This window comes from Artibeus jamaicensis, unplaced genomic scaffold (assembly GCF_021234435.1).
Source record: "Artibeus jamaicensis isolate MK-2021 breed Jamaican fruit bat unplaced genomic scaffold, CSHL_Jam_final scaffold_1031, whole genome shotgun sequence".
In the NCBI taxonomy this organism is placed as follows: Eukaryota; Metazoa; Chordata; class Mammalia; order Chiroptera; family Phyllostomidae; genus Artibeus; species Artibeus jamaicensis.
In genome coordinates, this window is record NW_026522026.1 from 1068519 (window position 1) to 1085813 (window position 17295).

The following is a 17295-nucleotide window of genomic DNA, read 5'->3' on the forward strand; positions in this document are numbered from 1 at the left end:
GCCCGGTCTCCGCCTTTGAGGCGGAGCTGCCTGCCGCCGCGGGGGGGGGGGGGGGCGGCGGGCGGCGGGGCCCAGGCAAGATGGCTCTTCTACTAGTTGAAAATGATGTCCCGAGTTGGCAAGGTGAAAGCCTTCCTCCTTTGAAGACAGCCCAGACGTGGAACGCCAGTCTAGGTACACCGGTATTGTACCCCCGAGAAACGTGGCACATGAGAGGCAAAAAGGGCAGCTTCCGGAAGGAATTGTGATACTCTGCTTGTAAACAAAGGTTGGAGTGAATAAGTGGAGTAGGTTTAGGAGTCCCTAAAGTTGAGCTATATGTGGAAGACCAACTTTCTTTTAAAGTAACAAATTTATATAATGATTATACATTCATATAACAAAGATAAAGCCTTCCTTAATAAGTTAGTGTATTCAGGTAGACAGGCAGAGATTTGAAAAAGCTGACTGTGCATTTTTCTTCCTGTGGTCAGGAGCCGTCTCACATTAGTAGGCAAAGGGGAGTTCTGAGAGTAAAAAATAGAAAAAGCTAAAATTTCGAGCTTTTTATTTTTGTAAAGTCTCAAAAGCATGATGAAGGTATAAAATTTCAGAAAATATCAACACTTTAAAAATCTTGTTTTATCTATCCCCACCACCACCGCCCAAACATTTGTTTCTTAGCTGGACTCTATTAAAGCAAACCTCAAAGATCACAGCAATCACCCTTTCAGTATTCGTCTTAAGCTGGTAAGGACTTAAAAAGAAACAAAAACACAATACTCAGTTGTTTTGAAGTATTCAAGATTATTGTGTTTAAGTTGTTTACTCTGGCCTACTTTTAGGGAACAGAAAAGTTGGAATTCCCCCCAAAACTCCCCACCAAAAAAGAGCAAAGAACAGTAAAAAAATCGGATTGGCTTGGCTCTGTGGACCTGGAGTATCAGAGAGAAGGGGACTTCTCATCTGCAAAATTTGAAATCCTAGAGATTTTTTTTCTTAAATCTCTCTTTTCAAGAAGGAAAATGGATTATCCCTTCCTAACATCACTATAAATCACGATTTGTGGACATGTTAGAGATTCTGCCCGTATTTACTCTTGCCTTCATTTTTTAATAGCTGAAGTCATCGTCCATAATATGTAACTCCAGGTTGGAAATCTAAATGCATAGAATGAAAATTTACAGATTATATTTAGAAGTAACACGTAAGTATTTAAATTGAACATTGTTTTTAAATTAATGTATAGTTGACAATTTTATATTCATTTCAGGTGATTGAACATTTATATACCTACAGTGTGATCACAATGATAAAATCTAGTAACTATCTGTCACCATACAAAGTTGAAAAAGGGGAGAACTTTAGCCCTGGCTGGTGTGGCTCAGTGGATTGAGCGCCTACCGAACCAGAGGGTCTCCGGTTCAATTTCCAGTCAGGGCACTTGCCTGGATTGCTGGCCAGGTCAGATTCCCCAGTAGGGGGCGTGCGAGAGGCAACCACACAGTGGTGTTTCCCCTTCTTTCTCCCTCCCTCCCCCTCTGTCTGAAATAAGTAAATGAAATGTTTAAAAAATAAAAAGTTCAAAAAAGAAAAAGTGGACAACTTTGATTTTTACTTACAGGGAATTGGTAAACATTTAAGGGAGAAAAGAAACTAGCTTTGGTACTGACTGGTGTGGCTTGGTGGGTTGGGCAACCTCCCTTAAACCAAAGGGTTGCTAGTTGGAGTCCCTGTCAGGGCACATGCTGCCCCACCTGTACATTGGGGGTAAGTGAAAGGCAGTCAGTTCATGTTTCTCTCCCTCTCTTTCTCCCTCCCTTCTCCTTGCTCTAAAAATAAATAAATCTTTTATTATTTAAAAGGTTTAAAAATTTTTTAAACATTTAAAATTTTTTTCAAGTACAGTTTTCTGCCTTTTTCCACCACCCCAGCCTTCCCACCCCTGTTACCGATCCCCCCTTTTGTTATTGTCCCTGTGTCCTTTATAATTGTTCCTGCAAACCCTTCTCCTTTTGCCCCTGTGATCAATCCCCTTCCCTCTCCCTTCTGGTCACTGTCAGCCTGTTCTCAATTTCAGTGTCTATGGTTATATTTTGCTTGCTTGTTCGTTTTGTTAATTAGGTTCCTGTTAAAGGTGAGATCATATGGTATTTGTCTTTCACCGCCTGGCTTATAAAAATAAATAAAATCTTTTAAAAATTAACTTCAAATCATTATTCATTCATCTAAAAAGCATATCAGGTGCTTTTTGTGTTTCAGGCACTGTGTTGGTGCCCTGTGCGTTCAAGAATGTAAACTAATAGGCTTACAGAGTAAATAGCAAAGTGATATTCACATTTGTTTATGTCTAGATTATATGCAGGGAGACTACAAAGTTTGTAAATTAAAATGAATGACCAGGTTTTAAAATTTGTGTTAATTAATACTATTTGAAACCCAAATAACTAACTGGCTCTAAAGTACTCTTTAGAGCTAAATTTTTATTATGGAAATAAAAGGGCTATCTTGAACAAAAAATTTACATTGAGAGGCTTTTGAATAGGGTGGTGACAATGGAGAAAAAGAAGATATGATATATATATATATATATATATATATATATGAACTAGAATCAGTAGAATTTGAGGCTAGGTTAGAGCGATGGTGTTTTCTGTTATTGTTACTTGGAGTTGGGAGGAGTGGATAGAGATGACTTCATCCCTGAGAAAGCTTAGAAATTATATATATATATGTATAGATTAGTATTAGATTTATATATCTATAGATATATAGATAGAGAGAGAGAGAGAGAGGAAGAGAGGATGCAAATCAACCCCACTCAGTTTTAAAGTGGAGAAATACTCATTTGGGTGTTGTCAGTATAAAGGAAGCTGCTGGTTTGAATGTGATTCCTTGGACCAAGTTTAGAGTGAGAAGGAAAAAAAGGCATAGAAAGAAGTCTTGAGGTACTACAACATTGAATGCCCTGTAGAGTAAAATGAACTTGCAAAGAGGAAGGAGCAGCGAGAGAGTCAAGAGCAAATTAAAGAAAGGCAACAGTGTGTCTGGAAGGAAATAGGGAGTACTTAGCAACCTCAAGTTCTTACTAAGATTAGTAGTTTCTCAACAAGTGAAATGAGAACAGGAAAAAATGGCTTGGTAAATTTAGTGATGTGGGAAGTCTTCAGTAATCTTATCCACAATTGGGGAACTAATAGCAGAGTCTGGAATAAAGCAGATGTGAAGAACTTGAGGTAGAAGTGCAAAGAAAATATAGATGGAAAAAAGAGATAAGGCAATAAAGGAAGTATAGGTCAAAAGCATGTTGTGTTTTGCCTTATTTGGGTTAAACAGGTGATAGTAGAGCATGTTGAAGTGATGTTGGGAAAAGATGTTAAGAATTTAATTGAGTAACTAGGGGAAAATAGGCATAATTAATGTTTGGGTTTCTGGAAAGGTGAACAAATATAGGCATCAAAGCTCAGGTGCAGAAGTTCGCTTTAAATAGAAGAGAGCTTCTCCACCTTCCCTATAATAAATCATAAAGCATATAGTTCTTCTGATATGACCACTTAGCACTCATTACGGTATTATATACAGACTAGCACTGACAAGGGGTCAGCCTACTTCTCTGACAAGAATTTCTGAGGTAGAGCCAGTCAAAACTGGTGGAAAGAAACACTAGATTTGGGGGAGGAGAAGAAGGAAGGAGAAAAACAATCACCTCCCTCCACTGGGAAAGAATGCTCAAATGTACCCCTCTTAGCTGTAAAAAACACATTCTTATAAACTGGGAGAGGAGCTGGAAGGGGGTGATTGTTCTGATATCTAATAAATAAATTAAGGACCTCACTTCATTGTCTCTGCCCCTCAGGTCTTAGAGGCGAACGTACTTTTCTTCTGATATGCAAGGAGGCTGAGTTCTTCTCAAAGGGTCCCATGCACAGCCTTCTTTGCATTTGAAAGAAAAAAATCATGAACCATGGATGTCAATAAGCCTAGGGTGGCAAAAGGAAAAGCCATTGAAGTCGAGTACCATAAAGAAATGGTGCCCGTTTGTGTAACTTGTGATTACACAAGGTGCTACTCATCATCCAAGATGAAAGGAAGAAGTTTATTACATTGAGTAGATGGATTCAAGACAACTTCAACAATTGGAGCTACCAGTTACTTCCAAGGGGAGACAAAAAGGTGCATTTTATCACCACTATCACGGCCTCATTCTTTTATCTGACAAGAAAAACTGATCCACTGGGCCCACAAGCTCTAAGGTTTGTTTGCTGCGATGATGTGTTTCCTAGGTTAGCTTTATCAGTTGGCCTGTATTCACTATTAACAAGCCCATGCTAAGCAATTTTTATGTCTCTTCCATAGGTTGTGTTTGGAAAGCCCTTCTGTGAAGGAATAAAATGTACCTGTTTACAATTGATACATGGCAGACCACCAAACCTAAACACTGCAGTATCATCACTTCTTAAAATGAAAATAGGTCTCTGGGAAAGAGAGTAGCTGATTAGTTATTTAAATGAAATATACTGTCAAGAATAGTAATTTAAATAAAAATAAAAGGATTGCCGTAAATTAATAGCTCATTTCCCACTCCTCTGACCCCACCAATAGTTCTAAATGAACAACACTGGAAATGTGACCTACATTGCTGAGGAAGTTCTCAGAATACAATGTCAACATGATTTTTACAGGAAACTGATCTACTCCAGATAGATGGGGCAGTCACAAAATTGAGCTCTCTGTGGATGTTGAGTCAGTACTTACTACTGTGTCAAGCTCACACTGAGAATATTTAGAAAGTGGAATGATTGGCCTTGGCATCCTCTGGCCCTATTTACAAAAATAAGGTGCTGGTGTGTTTTACTACTCATACTGGGACATTCTCCCACTAACTAGCTTTTCCTAGGAAAGCCAAAACTAAGGTGCAACCAGAGACCAAGGTGCTGAGCGTCATCTGACACATACAAGCTACAGAATACCAAGAAGTCTTTGCTAATAGGCATCATTATTAATAATCATCTCTTTAAGATACATTAACATAATTTTTTAAAGCCATGCAAGATTATATACACACATGTGCAAAAACAGAGTAGGGTTTGCCTCTAACAGCTGTTCTCTAGTCAAACATTTCTCAAAGATAGATGGTTACCAGTTTCTTGTGTATCCCTTAAGAGATGATCTGTGCAGTGTTTTGTCACTTTTAAATTTAGTAATTCCACTGTTCTTGGGATTTTGACAAATTTTCCACCTGCTATCAAAGGATGAAGCCAGTGTGTTCATAAATTGAGAGCAAGAGGAAATGGACACAATAGGCAAATGAGATCCTAGGTCACAAGAAACAAAGGATACTGAGGAAAAAAGGTATGAAAGGAAAGGTAAGTCTTGTATGGTATTTGGAAGAATAATTTTTCCTTATTTAACAACATAGCGCTCTGGCTGGCGTGGCTCAGTGGATTGAGCGCCCCCCACTGCAAACCAAAGGGTCGCAGGTTGGATGCCCAGATCAGGACACATGCCTGGGTTATGGGCCAGGTCCCCAGTAGAGGGCGCCCGAGAGGCAGCCACACTTTGATGTTTCTCTTCCTTCCCCACTGTCTAAAAATAAATAAATCTTTTTAAAAAATTAAAAAATATAGTTTAATTAGGAAAAACAATACTTCAAAGTTAGACACTGATAATTGGCTATGTCACTGTCTTGTGACTTTGGTCATTACTTAATTTCTCTGAGCTTTATTTCCTAAATTTTAAAAACAGATAATGTTAACTACCACATAGAATTGTGAGGTATCTGGCATATATTTAGAAAGAATCTTGTAAATGGTGACTATTATTATTTTCTAAAATGTTGTTTAAAGGAAATGTTTATTGTATTTTAATTCCATTGACTCTGATTCCACCCCAGTATTTATTCTTAATGGAAATATAATTGACATATAATCACCATTATACTTACTTTTGTTAATAATGTATCTAAGGATTTAAGGCAGCATCCTTCCCAGAAAAATAAAATTTCCTTGAAAACAAATTCCATAGAATTAGAAAATACCACACTGAAGTGTAAGTTCTAAGAGGCCTGTTTAAGCATGTCCTATAGGGTAGGACAGATGCAAACCCTGCTGGTCTGAAGGCCTCAGAGGAATGAGAATCATCACTGTAAAAAATTTTGGAAGTACCTATTAAATACTACATTTAGTCTGTTTTCCATACTACATTCAAAACAATGCTCTGTATCATAATGAATTATTTATATCTATCTATGTGACATACACACACACAAGGCTGGGCAAAAGTAGGTGTACAGTTTATATATATGGAAAATAATACAATGATTAATGATAATAATAAATGCTATGCTTTGTGTACTGAAAACTGTCAACCTACTTTTGCCCACCGCTGCATGTACCTCACACATGTAGATACAGACCTGCACAGTTTTTTACTCGTAATCAGTATTTAATAAATATTTATTGAACATAAATTACTAGACTTATTTTTTAATCCTCACCCAAAGATGTGTTTGTTTTAGTGAGAGAAAGAGATATAAACATTAATGGGAGAGAGAAGCATCAATCAGTTGTCTCCTGTACACACCCTGACCAGGGATTGAAACCTTTTGGTGTACAGGACAATGCTCCAACCAACCGAGCCACCTGGCTAGGGCCAGTAGAGTATTTTGTGCGTACATGTGCAGGTTTATGGATATCATGCTAGTTTTGTAAATAATACTTCCATTTGTCCAAGAAGTAACGAAAATGAAAAATCTAATGATAAATTGAACATTGGGTGGGATATTTTCCCAGTGAATGTAGAAACATATTTTCTAATAATCTTTATATGTGTTTTTAATTTGACTGCATTTGTGGGCTTCATTTATAACAAACATTTACTAGTGGCTGCTAAGAGTACACATTGGTACCTAATTTATATTGAGGTCCCTTAAGGAAATACAGTATCATTTGTAGGTTGGCATGGGAAATGATTCGCTTAGTATGTAATTCCATTTTGATCACTTGCACTTCATTTACACAAGATTAATTGTTCCACTTACTATTATCACAAATTAATCCTCAATATTGCAAGGAGGAAAACGTTAACAGTAATCTTGGGGCCTGCTTTCTAAGTTTTTTCTTCAAGTAAGATCATGGCATAATCGGAGTCTAAACTTTCACAAGAACTGTCCCTTTTTAGAAAAAGTCAAGAAAGTACTTGACTCTGCTCCCATCCATGCTGCTTCCGACAACTTTGCAGACGTCTCTGTGAGCTTATGGGCCTCCTCTCCATCAGAAACTTGGATGCTGACTGTTTCTCAGTAGCGTCCCCTTCTCCGCTGTGGTCTGGCCCTTTGCAGTATTTCACCGCGTTCCCCGCTCCTCCCCCCCCACACACACTCATTACAATTTCTGTTTGTAACAACTTTCTAGAAGGTTGCCCATGAATCTGACCTCATGCTTTTAGTAAGATCATAGAGTTAGGAGTCATCTATTGAGAACCTTTACTTTCAGAAATACTGATCAGTGAATTCTTTGTACTAAACACTGAAAAATAGTTAATGCAAGTAGTCCCCACCCCAAGGCTCTCACAGTCTAGTAAAGAAAATGGCTAAGACAATCAATTGCAATACATTGCAGTTACTGCTATAAGGAAGTATATCAGGACACCATTGGACTGATGGTTTGGAGGAGGAATCATAGGAGGACAAGAGACCTGTCATCCAGAGATAGTAAGGGGGCTAATGTAGTATTTCACAGGAGAAAAGAGGAGTGTCTAGACCATGAGAGCAATTTCAAGAGCTATCTGGACTGCCTATGGAAGTCTTACTCTCACGGAAGAATCCTCTGTGTGAGTCTTGTGACAGCCCCGACCAGGAGCTGGTAAAGGTCAAACTGAAGGAGCTAACAGACGTAAATCAAAAGTATTCTTTTTCTCTAAATGAACAAAATAAAAGTTAAAAAAAAATAAGCCAGCCACATTGTACATGCAAAATAAAAAGTAATCTTTTTGATTTTACTCGTTTGATCTTACTTGTCAAAAACTTGGGAATAATCAGACTCCCCCCCCCCCAGTTTATTTTTGCTGTGTCAATTGATCATAAAGTCTTCAGGATAAAAAAGAACTTAAAAGTTATTGAGGGGTTCTAATCCAGTGTTTAAATTCCTTTTACAACATCCCTGCTAAGTGGGGATTTAGCCCATGTTAAATAATTCCAGTGAGAACAATCCACTATTTTCTAAGAAAGATCTCAAAGATTTCCTCCAGATTAAAAAAGGGGTGGTGGACCCAACCAAACAAAAAAACCAGAAAGCTGTGTAGAGACTTGCAAGTCAAGATTCCAGATGTCACCAGATTTTCATTGACTTCACTCATACTCTCTTCTTGAAATTCATCTCTGTATTATGATGCATAATTTATATGTGGAACTGACTTTATGTGAAAGTAATAACAGGAACTATTCTCTAAGGAATGTCATTTTGGGGGTCAAGAAGCAAAGTTTCTCCTCCCTCAACAACCTCCACCCCAAACTGTCATAGAGACTCAAATACTACCATTAGCATTTCTGAAGAAATGGCACATTAAGCTAAGTCACACTAGGGTGTTAATGACTTATCAGATAGATTTCATCCTGACATTGCAACCCTGGGAAGTATAGAACCACTAGCAAAGAAAAGAGCACTAAAGGTGGAGAAGAGAAAAGCAACACTAAGGCAAGATGAGCCAGAGGTACCCAGTGGTCCAAGGCAGAAATGTTTGCATAAAGAAGATCTAGAGGTTTTTTCAAAATATTGTTTTTAGAACTCTTTGTATTATGTTTGTTTCAATATATCTGAAATAGGTTCTGGAGCAGTTCTGACATACAGCTAAATTTAGAAACAGGTATGAAGCCACATTTTTATATATATATATATATATATATATATTTAAAGATTTTATTTATTTATTTTTAGAGAGAGGGGAGGGGAGGGAGAGAAACATGGATGTGTGTGAGAGATACATTAATCAGTTGCCCCTCGCACGCCCCCAACTGGGGACCTGGCCTGCAACCCAGGCCTGTGCGCTGACTGGGAATGTAACCCATGACCTTTCAGTTCACAGGCCCATGCTCAGTCCTCTCAGCCACACCAGTCAGGGCTGAAGCCACATTTTAAAAAAGCAAAAACAGAATGACCCCCATCTCATGAGAATACACAAAGTCAACATCCCCATTCTCCCTAGGGCTGTGTTGATTTGTTCATACAAAGCTGTTGCTCTAAATTCTCTTAAGGTGGAGGCTATGGAGAGACTCAGTGGCACATTAGGTGTCTGGTGAAATGTGTCACTGACTTTTTAAAGATTTCATTTATTTATTTATTCTTAGAGGGGAAGGGAGGAAGAAATAGAGGGAAGGTAACATTGACGTGTGAGAGAAACATAGTTGCCTCTCACACATGCCCCAACCAAATGGGGACTGGGCTGCAACCCAGGCACGTGCCCTGACAGAGAGTCGAACTGGCAACCTTTTACTTCACAGGATGACACCAAACCCACGGGGCCACACTGGTCAGGGCTGTGTCACTGACTTACCAAAATTTTCTGAAATTACCTCAACAGTAGGCCTTCGATGAGTAGAGCTGCGTTGATGAGTACAAAATGATACCTAACAACACTTTGCCTTTAAAACTTCTTTTGGCAGTTCCAATATTTGTGTCTCTTAGGATGAGAATTTAATGAATTTGTAACATTCAGACTGGTTTTCATAATAGGTTTGTGAAGTAAGTGGCAAGTTTTGGCTCTGATTTTTCTTTAGAAAATGGACAAGGAGGTAAAAATGCCTTATTATAGTAGCACAGTGACAAAAGTGTTCTCACATTGTAGTTGGAACACTCAGATCAAAGATAGAAAACCAATAATTAACATTTATTTTTTTAAAGATTTTATTTATTTATTTATTTATTTATTTATTTATTTATTTATAGATGAGTATTACTATTAATAGAACACAAGTTTGAGGAATTTCCCCAAGGTTTATAAGAGTAGTCTAAGTTTATTTTTTTTAATGCAGCTGTGAAGCAGAACCTTTTACATTGTTTTCTGTGTTCTAAGTAATTCTACTAAACTCAGCATATTAATTCAGAAATTTTAATAATTTTTGCAAAGACTCATCTACTTACTCCTGGGCACATGCAGTAAAAGTTTCCTAGTGGATCATTAGGGATAATAATGAAAACCACTTCCATTTCACTCCCTTAATTCCCAGCCCCATGATCCCTGCTCTAGGAGGAAGAGAACCATCTACTAATACATTCCGTTCTGGGTTAGAGTGTGTACTGCACCCTGGAGGACGTTGCTTCAGCCGCACGGAGTATGTAATATGCCTCTTAGCTGGTGCCACAAATGAATCTTCAAACAGCCATTCCACCGTGGTCAGTGCAGTGGCTTTGGGAGGAGGAGGAACAAGGTAAGACTGGTGATTTGATGAGCTCCATTTCATTGCCTCACTTCATTTCTACACAGAGACTTCCTTTGGGAGAAGTGGTGCTATGTGGATTACCATGACAGTACATGAGCCTTTCTGTAAATCCATAGATGGTGGTTTTGGCATAAGCTTTATGTGCAGGGAAAGAAAACATATGGAGAAAGGGTCTGTTTCAGCGAGAACAAAGTGCTGCTGCTCCCATGAAGGAACTGGTTCACCACAACAGGAGTCCCCAGGGTAGGTCTGCCTCAGGGAATGACTCTGTACAGGAGGCTCCATTTTGGTTTGCCCTGGCAACAAAAGCACAGTTGGAGCAGTGGCTGTAATTAATTGCAATCAGTTATCTGATTGAATTTATAATAGTCTGTCATTCTCCAAGATCCATCTGTCTTCTACAGGCCAAGTTAGGCATCTGAACGGGGATGTGGCAGGTATCAGCAGCCCTGCATCTTTCAAGTCCTGGATGGTGCACAAATTGCTGCACGCTCTCCAGGAATACAATTTACTATATTCATAGATAAAGGTAGTTCTAGTGGCTGCCAGTCGGCCTTTTCTACTATAATAGTGAATCCCAGAAAAGTATTATGAATCATATTATTGTCATCTCATTTCTACCAGATCCAAACTAGCCAATGATTCCAAAGCATCACTCAAATTCTGTTAGGTTAGTCAGTCTAGCTTTTCAACCTAAACTATACATTTCTTTAGCTGCAGTTCTCTGAATCGGAATTAAAATGTTTACTCTATTTTCTTATTGGTATTAAATTGTACATTCATTATTAAGATTATAAAGTATTATCTTAATCCAGAAATCGATTTTAGTATCACTATTAGTGGGGTGATGAGATATAACATGTTTGCTAACGTGATACAACATTACTGGTATTCTAGCAAAAAGTGTTTAACTTGAATCTGTTACCCTTTTTATTGAACTTCCAGTTTACAGGAAATAGAATGGTACAGCAATGAGCTAAATGACTTCACGAGGAAGCCATTGAACAGATTCAGAATGTGGGGCATTCTATGGGACAGTTGATCACTTTAGCAGGTCAGGGTCATGGAAAACAAAAAAGGGTGTGGCGGTTCCAGATCCAAAGAGTGTGTCAAACACCATTTCTGCTGTCTTTCAAAATGGCCTTTGGCCACCTGTTCTGGCCCAGAACAACAACTGTAGAAAGCAGCTCTGTATGACCCCAGCTTCAGAACCCCCTCACGTAGGCAGCACCCTGTACCACTTGGCCTTTGCTGGCATTTCTCAACTCTTGCCTCCTACCCAGAGTTTTCCTCTGATGATGAGGCATGACAGGCTTTGGCCTGCTGAGTGCCCAGAAATAAGGGGAGATGTGCCCCATTGTAATCATGCAAACTGGTGCTTGGCCACTTGGCACGTTGGTTTTATATAACTTAGCAATTAGTGTTGAAGGAAACAGTTTTTGTTAACAGGGTTCCAACCTTGGGAGGACTGAGAGCACTCTTACTTAGAGCCCTTTTCTTCCATGAGCCTCAGAACTTCCCTTGTTTTCCAAAAGGCTACAAGCTAAAACCATGCCCAGAACTTCTCCGTATTCTCATTTGTCCATTAACCAGTCATACAGACTTCCATTCCTTCTGGAATGTGCACTCGTGGGTTTCAGAGTCGCCATTCTTTCACAGCAGCTCTCTTCTTCAGGATTTGGGGAGTGCTGTTCTCAGCCTGCATGTAGCTTTCTGAAGCCAGAAAAGCTGGCATTAGTGCTGCCTGCCACTTCGAGGCACAATAGGCAGAGACAGGGAATGAATTTTCACGGGTGCTTTATGCAGATGGTTGGTGATCTGTGAAGACGGCGGGTTTGTACCCCAACATACCATCATCTTAAATCCCATTTTAAACCAACTCTTTTTACAAGGAGAAGAAAAGTGTAGGTAAGGGGTTTGGAATTCGGGCAAAAAGTTAATCAGATAAAAGCTGCGTCATTCTTCCATCTTTACAGACAAGGGGCTTGGGATTCGGGGAAAATGGTAATCAGATAAAAGGTAAAAGCATTCTTTCCTCTGTGCAGGTAAGAGGCTTGGGAATCATGGAAAAAGTTAATCAGAGAACAGCTGCAGCGTTCTTTCACCTGTGCCTTGGGCACTGAGTGTCTCATCCTGGAGCACAGTGGCTCAGATACCATCTTGATTGTTTGCAGTCCTCCTGAGGCACAAAGGTGGAACTGCTTATGGTCTCCTGGAGTCCGAGTGAGTCATACCTTCAGATCCTAAAACAAGAGCTTTTTACACACCTTGATTACTAAGCTTATGAGCTATTATCTGAAACTAAAGTTTTTCTAACATTTGAGTCTCCCATTATTTCAGGAAACCATGTGCCGTGTTAACACTGTCCCAGGGGGTTGAGCCCAGGGAGGCACAGGTCCCTGCATGGGACCCTGCCTCCAGGAGTGGGCTCCCATCCTCCGTCAGGCCTAAGCCTCTAGTGGGCCCTGCACCTCCTGGTCCATTTGGGGAGCAGAGCAGAAGCCCAGAACATCCAAATGCCAGAAACACACAGGGAAGAGAGCTTGTACCAAGTTCTAAAGTCCTGCACCAAGAGGCCCCATACTAAGAAAGTGACTGCTCCATATGTCCTTCAGAGGCAAAAGTCTGCAACTCAGCATTCCCAGGCCCAGTCCAGCTCTAAACACCTCTCCCAAGTCTGGGTAGCCTGGCCTGGCCGGTCCCCTGGCTTCATCCACTCTGTTGCTGTCTTCCCCAGGCAGACCCCCTCCGCCCCTCCTCGTGGCTCCCTCTCTGTGTAACTTGGGTCAGACCCCCTCACAAGTAGACCCACAGACAGAGGTACAGGCAGACCTTCTGACCTCTCCGGGCCTTGGCCTTGTGTCTTCCCTACTGACCTTTGGCCTGCCCTAATTTAAATGCTTGGCTCAGAACTTCCTATGTGACCTCATATCCTGCTCTTCCTATGGTGCGTTAGTGTCTGCAATTTTTGTCAACTCCCCAATGTGTTTGACTGTCTTTGGGCTGCTGTCTTTAGTCAGGGCAAGAGTTCCCAGTGACACCCAGGCATCAGGGAAGGCTTCCACCCACCCCGGCTATGTTATAAGTCACTGCAGGTTTTCACAGTCACGTAGACAATTAGCCCAGGGCAGCAGCTGTCTTCTCTTCAGAAACACAGGGCCTTTGCCTTTGTTCTGCAGTGTGTCATCAATGCTGTACTGCCCTGCTCTTTGGGAACCCTGCCCCCAGCCCCCAATCCTGCCTGAAGACAGGACTGTGGGAGTTCCCGTGTATCAGGGGACCCATGCTCTGCACCCCATTACACTGTGCGGCAAGATCTTTGGACAAAGGACACAGTAACTGGCAGATAAATCTTCCTGGTTCCCCTGTGGACTTTCCTGAAACACATTTGTTTGTCCAGCCTCCCAGAAGATGGTCCCACAGGAATAAGCAATCAGACATTTTTTCATGATCAGTCATTTAAAATTTTTTTAATTTATTGATTTCCTAGAGAGAAGGGGGAAGGGGGGAAGAGAGAGAAAGAGAAACATCAATCTGTTGTCCCACTTATTTCTGCATCCATTGGTTGATTGCTGTGTGTACCCTGACCGGGGATGGAACCTGCGACCTTGGCATATCACCAACTGCTCTAACCTGGCTCTAACCTTGTTCTGACCAACTGAGCTACCTGACCAGGGTACAATTATTCATTCTTGATAACACTGGTAGCCATTTGGTGAGGCACGCTCAAATTCCACCTCCCAGTTCCCCTGCCACACTTCCCCGTTGCCTCACTCCTGCTGCCCTAGGATTGCGTGCTCTCATGAATTAGCAGCATATAGGCTTTTGCTTCAGGTTCTGCTTCCTCACTTGGACAAAGAGACTTAAGGAACATTATACCAGATGCAATATGTGGCCCCGGTTTACACATACCAGCTTTAAGAACATTTTGGGAGATAACTGGAAAATTTTTTATGTAGATTGGATTTTAGATGATACTAAATTGTGAGTTTTTAGATGGGATCCTGTTATTTTGACAAGAAATATTAGAGATGTATACTGAAATACTTAGCAGTAGAATGATATACTGTAGTTCATTTCTAAATACCTCAGCATTGAAAAAGAGCGAGTGAAGAGGAAAAAGAATTATAAGATCTTTTTGTGTGGCTTTGCAAAACTAAGCCAGTGATGTTAATCACAGTCCAATTTTAATTTTAAAAAAAGGAGGCCCGCCCTGGCAGGTGTGGCTCAGTGGTTGGAGTGTTGTCCCATAAACTGAAAGGGTCACCGGGTCGATTTTGGTCAGGACACATGCCTAGGTTGTGGGTTCAGTCCTGGGTTGGGGTCCATGTGAGAAGCAACCAATCAATGTTTCTCAAATCAGTGCTTCTCTCTGTCCCTTTCCCTCTCTCTAAAGTTAATGGGCATGTTCTTGGGTGGGGATTAAAAGGAAAAAAACAAGGTGGTCCAATAACCGATTTCAAAAAAGTAAGATAAATTCATGCGAATTTTTACATATTTTACAGCTTTTCAATCATGGATTATAAGTCACAAATTTAAGAAAATTTAAAAAATACAAGAAAGCTTTATGATTTTCATATATATATACATACATATCTATATCTATATTTGTTTAAATATAACATCTGGAGCACAGATAAAGTTATATCCAAGGTTACATCACAAATTAATGGGGAGGTAGTAATCAAGTAAGAATTATTTAGACTTTCATAGAACCACACAATTCCTTCTTTCCAACATTATCAATATCAAAACCGCAAACAAATCCTAGGAAGAGAATGCAACTAATCTAAACAACTGCTTATCTTCTCAATTTTCATTGTTATACAGCTTTACTGCCAGTTGTTAAGGTTATAATTTTATCAACATAAAATTATTTTGTACCTTATAGATATTTCAACAGAAAGTGAGTTTAGACATTACAAAATGAAGAGCACGTTAGTTTTGTTCCTTTTTGGAGAAACTAATGTAAGCCAGTAGGCTGGGATAAAGTTTCATTGTTGTCCAAACCATGCCTGATTAGTGGCTAGTTGCCTCATCTGTATTTTTATGAGAATGAAAGCGATAACCCGTTCAGAGTTCACAGGAACAAAGACTTCAGCAGTCTGCCTGGAGCTTATAGAACAATGGGCATTTTTTCTTATTATACTGTGTTTTTCACTTCCTTATTTTTCCCCCAAATAAACATGTTGTTTATCTTTTGTATATACAGAGACATGAAAATATAACCACAAACACTCTCTCTTGGATTCAGTAATAAGACTATTTTTCTAAGACTTCAGTAGCTTGCCTTGGAAGTGAAGTTAGGTTGCTCTCTCTGGCCAACAGATAATACTTCAGAGATGGAACTGTTTCTTTTTCCTCTTAATGTTACTACAGGCATCTTTTTAGACTTGGAAACTTTTAGAATTCTACCAAAACTAGAAGAAAAATTGGAGAAATTTTTTAAAGCACTACCTTAAACCTCAGCCATAAAGAAAAAAGTGAGCACTTCTATGTATTATAATGGCAACTACTATTTATTGTGCACTTATCCTCATAAAACTCTACAAATACTTATTTTTGAGGGGAAGGAAGAGAGAAAGACGGAGAGAAACATCCATTGGTTGCCTCTTGCATTCCCCCAACCAGGGACCTGACTCGTGACCCAGGCATGTGCTCTGACCAGGCAGTCTAACCAGTGACCTTTTGGTTCACAGGCCAGTGCTCAATCCACACCAGCCAGGGGTACATATTAAATATGAATCTTATTTTTGAAGTTGGAAAGTGGGATGCAGTGAAGTTAAGTGACATGATCCAAGTCCCACAGCCAGTGGAGTAGAGCAAATACTAAGGCAGAGTTCTCCCTCCAAAGCTTAGTCTCTTCACACTACACCATGTGTTACACATCTTAACACATGGAATCATGGTTTTCCTTCTCTTCCCATAAATGGCCCTGGTATTACATGACATAATATTATTTTTAAAAAGGATCTAAGGAAGAGGATAATATAAATAGTAAAAATTAAAATATTTCCAAGCAGTTTTAAACTTTGTTTTTACAAGCATTTTGAATTTCATAAATACTTTAGTAGTGTTTACCACATCCATATTTTTCATTCTTCAGGGTAAATCGAAGAGAATAGTAATCACAATTATTGTGAAACTTAATTTTAATGAGAGTAATACCTATGAAAATGGTCTGAAAATCTGCAGCTCCCTGCATGGAGATTAGCAATGATCATTTATTAACCTTTAAAACTTTGTAATATAAAAAAGTTAAAACATGCAAAAGCTTCAACAGTTACACCTTGCAACCAATCTTGTTTCACTTTTTACATATACCCACTTCTTCCCAAATTCCTAGAAAATTTCATTATTTATAAGAATGAATATGTTTCCCAATTTAAAGAATTAGTAAGAATATCCTGATGCACATCATTGATCAATTAACCCATTTTATGAGGTAGAGTCACCCAAAGTTTTACCTCCAAGGTGGTCAGAGTCCTCTCCTGAAGTGTATTTTCTCAAAGTCTGGTGGCTTAATTTCTACAGGATGTCTTTCCTAGAGCTACAACAAGATAACCCTGATCAACTGTTTTGACCACACCTACATTTTTGGAATAGAAACAGATGATGGTTCTTTAATAATAATACTCTGCAGTTTTTGCTAGGCCACCAGCTAGACTTATCACAGCTAATTGTAACCGTTTGTCTAACTGCTGGCCAGCAGAGTATGAACGGAAGTGATTTCTGCCATTACCAGGTCTTTTCCTTAAAGAAATGACATGCTTTCAACTTGTCCTTCTGGTTGGGATACAAAAGTGATAGTGTGAGCAAGAGCAGCCAGCTCGGACCCAGAGGCAAAAACCACATGTTAAAGATGGTAAGGCCTCTTCACC

The 17295-nt window shown here is 39.6% G+C and overlaps 1 long non-coding RNA gene across 5 annotated transcripts; it reads left to right on the forward strand.

The window, feature by feature from the left end:
• The first annotated feature begins 80 nt into the window (after positions 1-80).
• Positions 81-15191, forward strand: LOC119051707 (uncharacterized). Of its 5 annotated transcripts, XR_008389754.1 has the most exons (7): positions 81-174; positions 1099-1186; positions 3836-4232; positions 4336-5345; positions 10202-10367; positions 10459-10657; positions 12460-15191. It is a non-coding gene; the product is annotated as an uncharacterized LOC119051707 (long non-coding RNA). The 5 variants fall into 5 exon arrangements; XR_005082974.2 differs by lacking the exon at positions 10459-10657 and having other exon boundaries at positions 10202-10402; XR_005082975.2 differs by lacking the exon at positions 10459-10657 and having other exon boundaries at positions 10222-10402.
• Positions 15192-17295: the final 2104 nt, after the last annotated feature.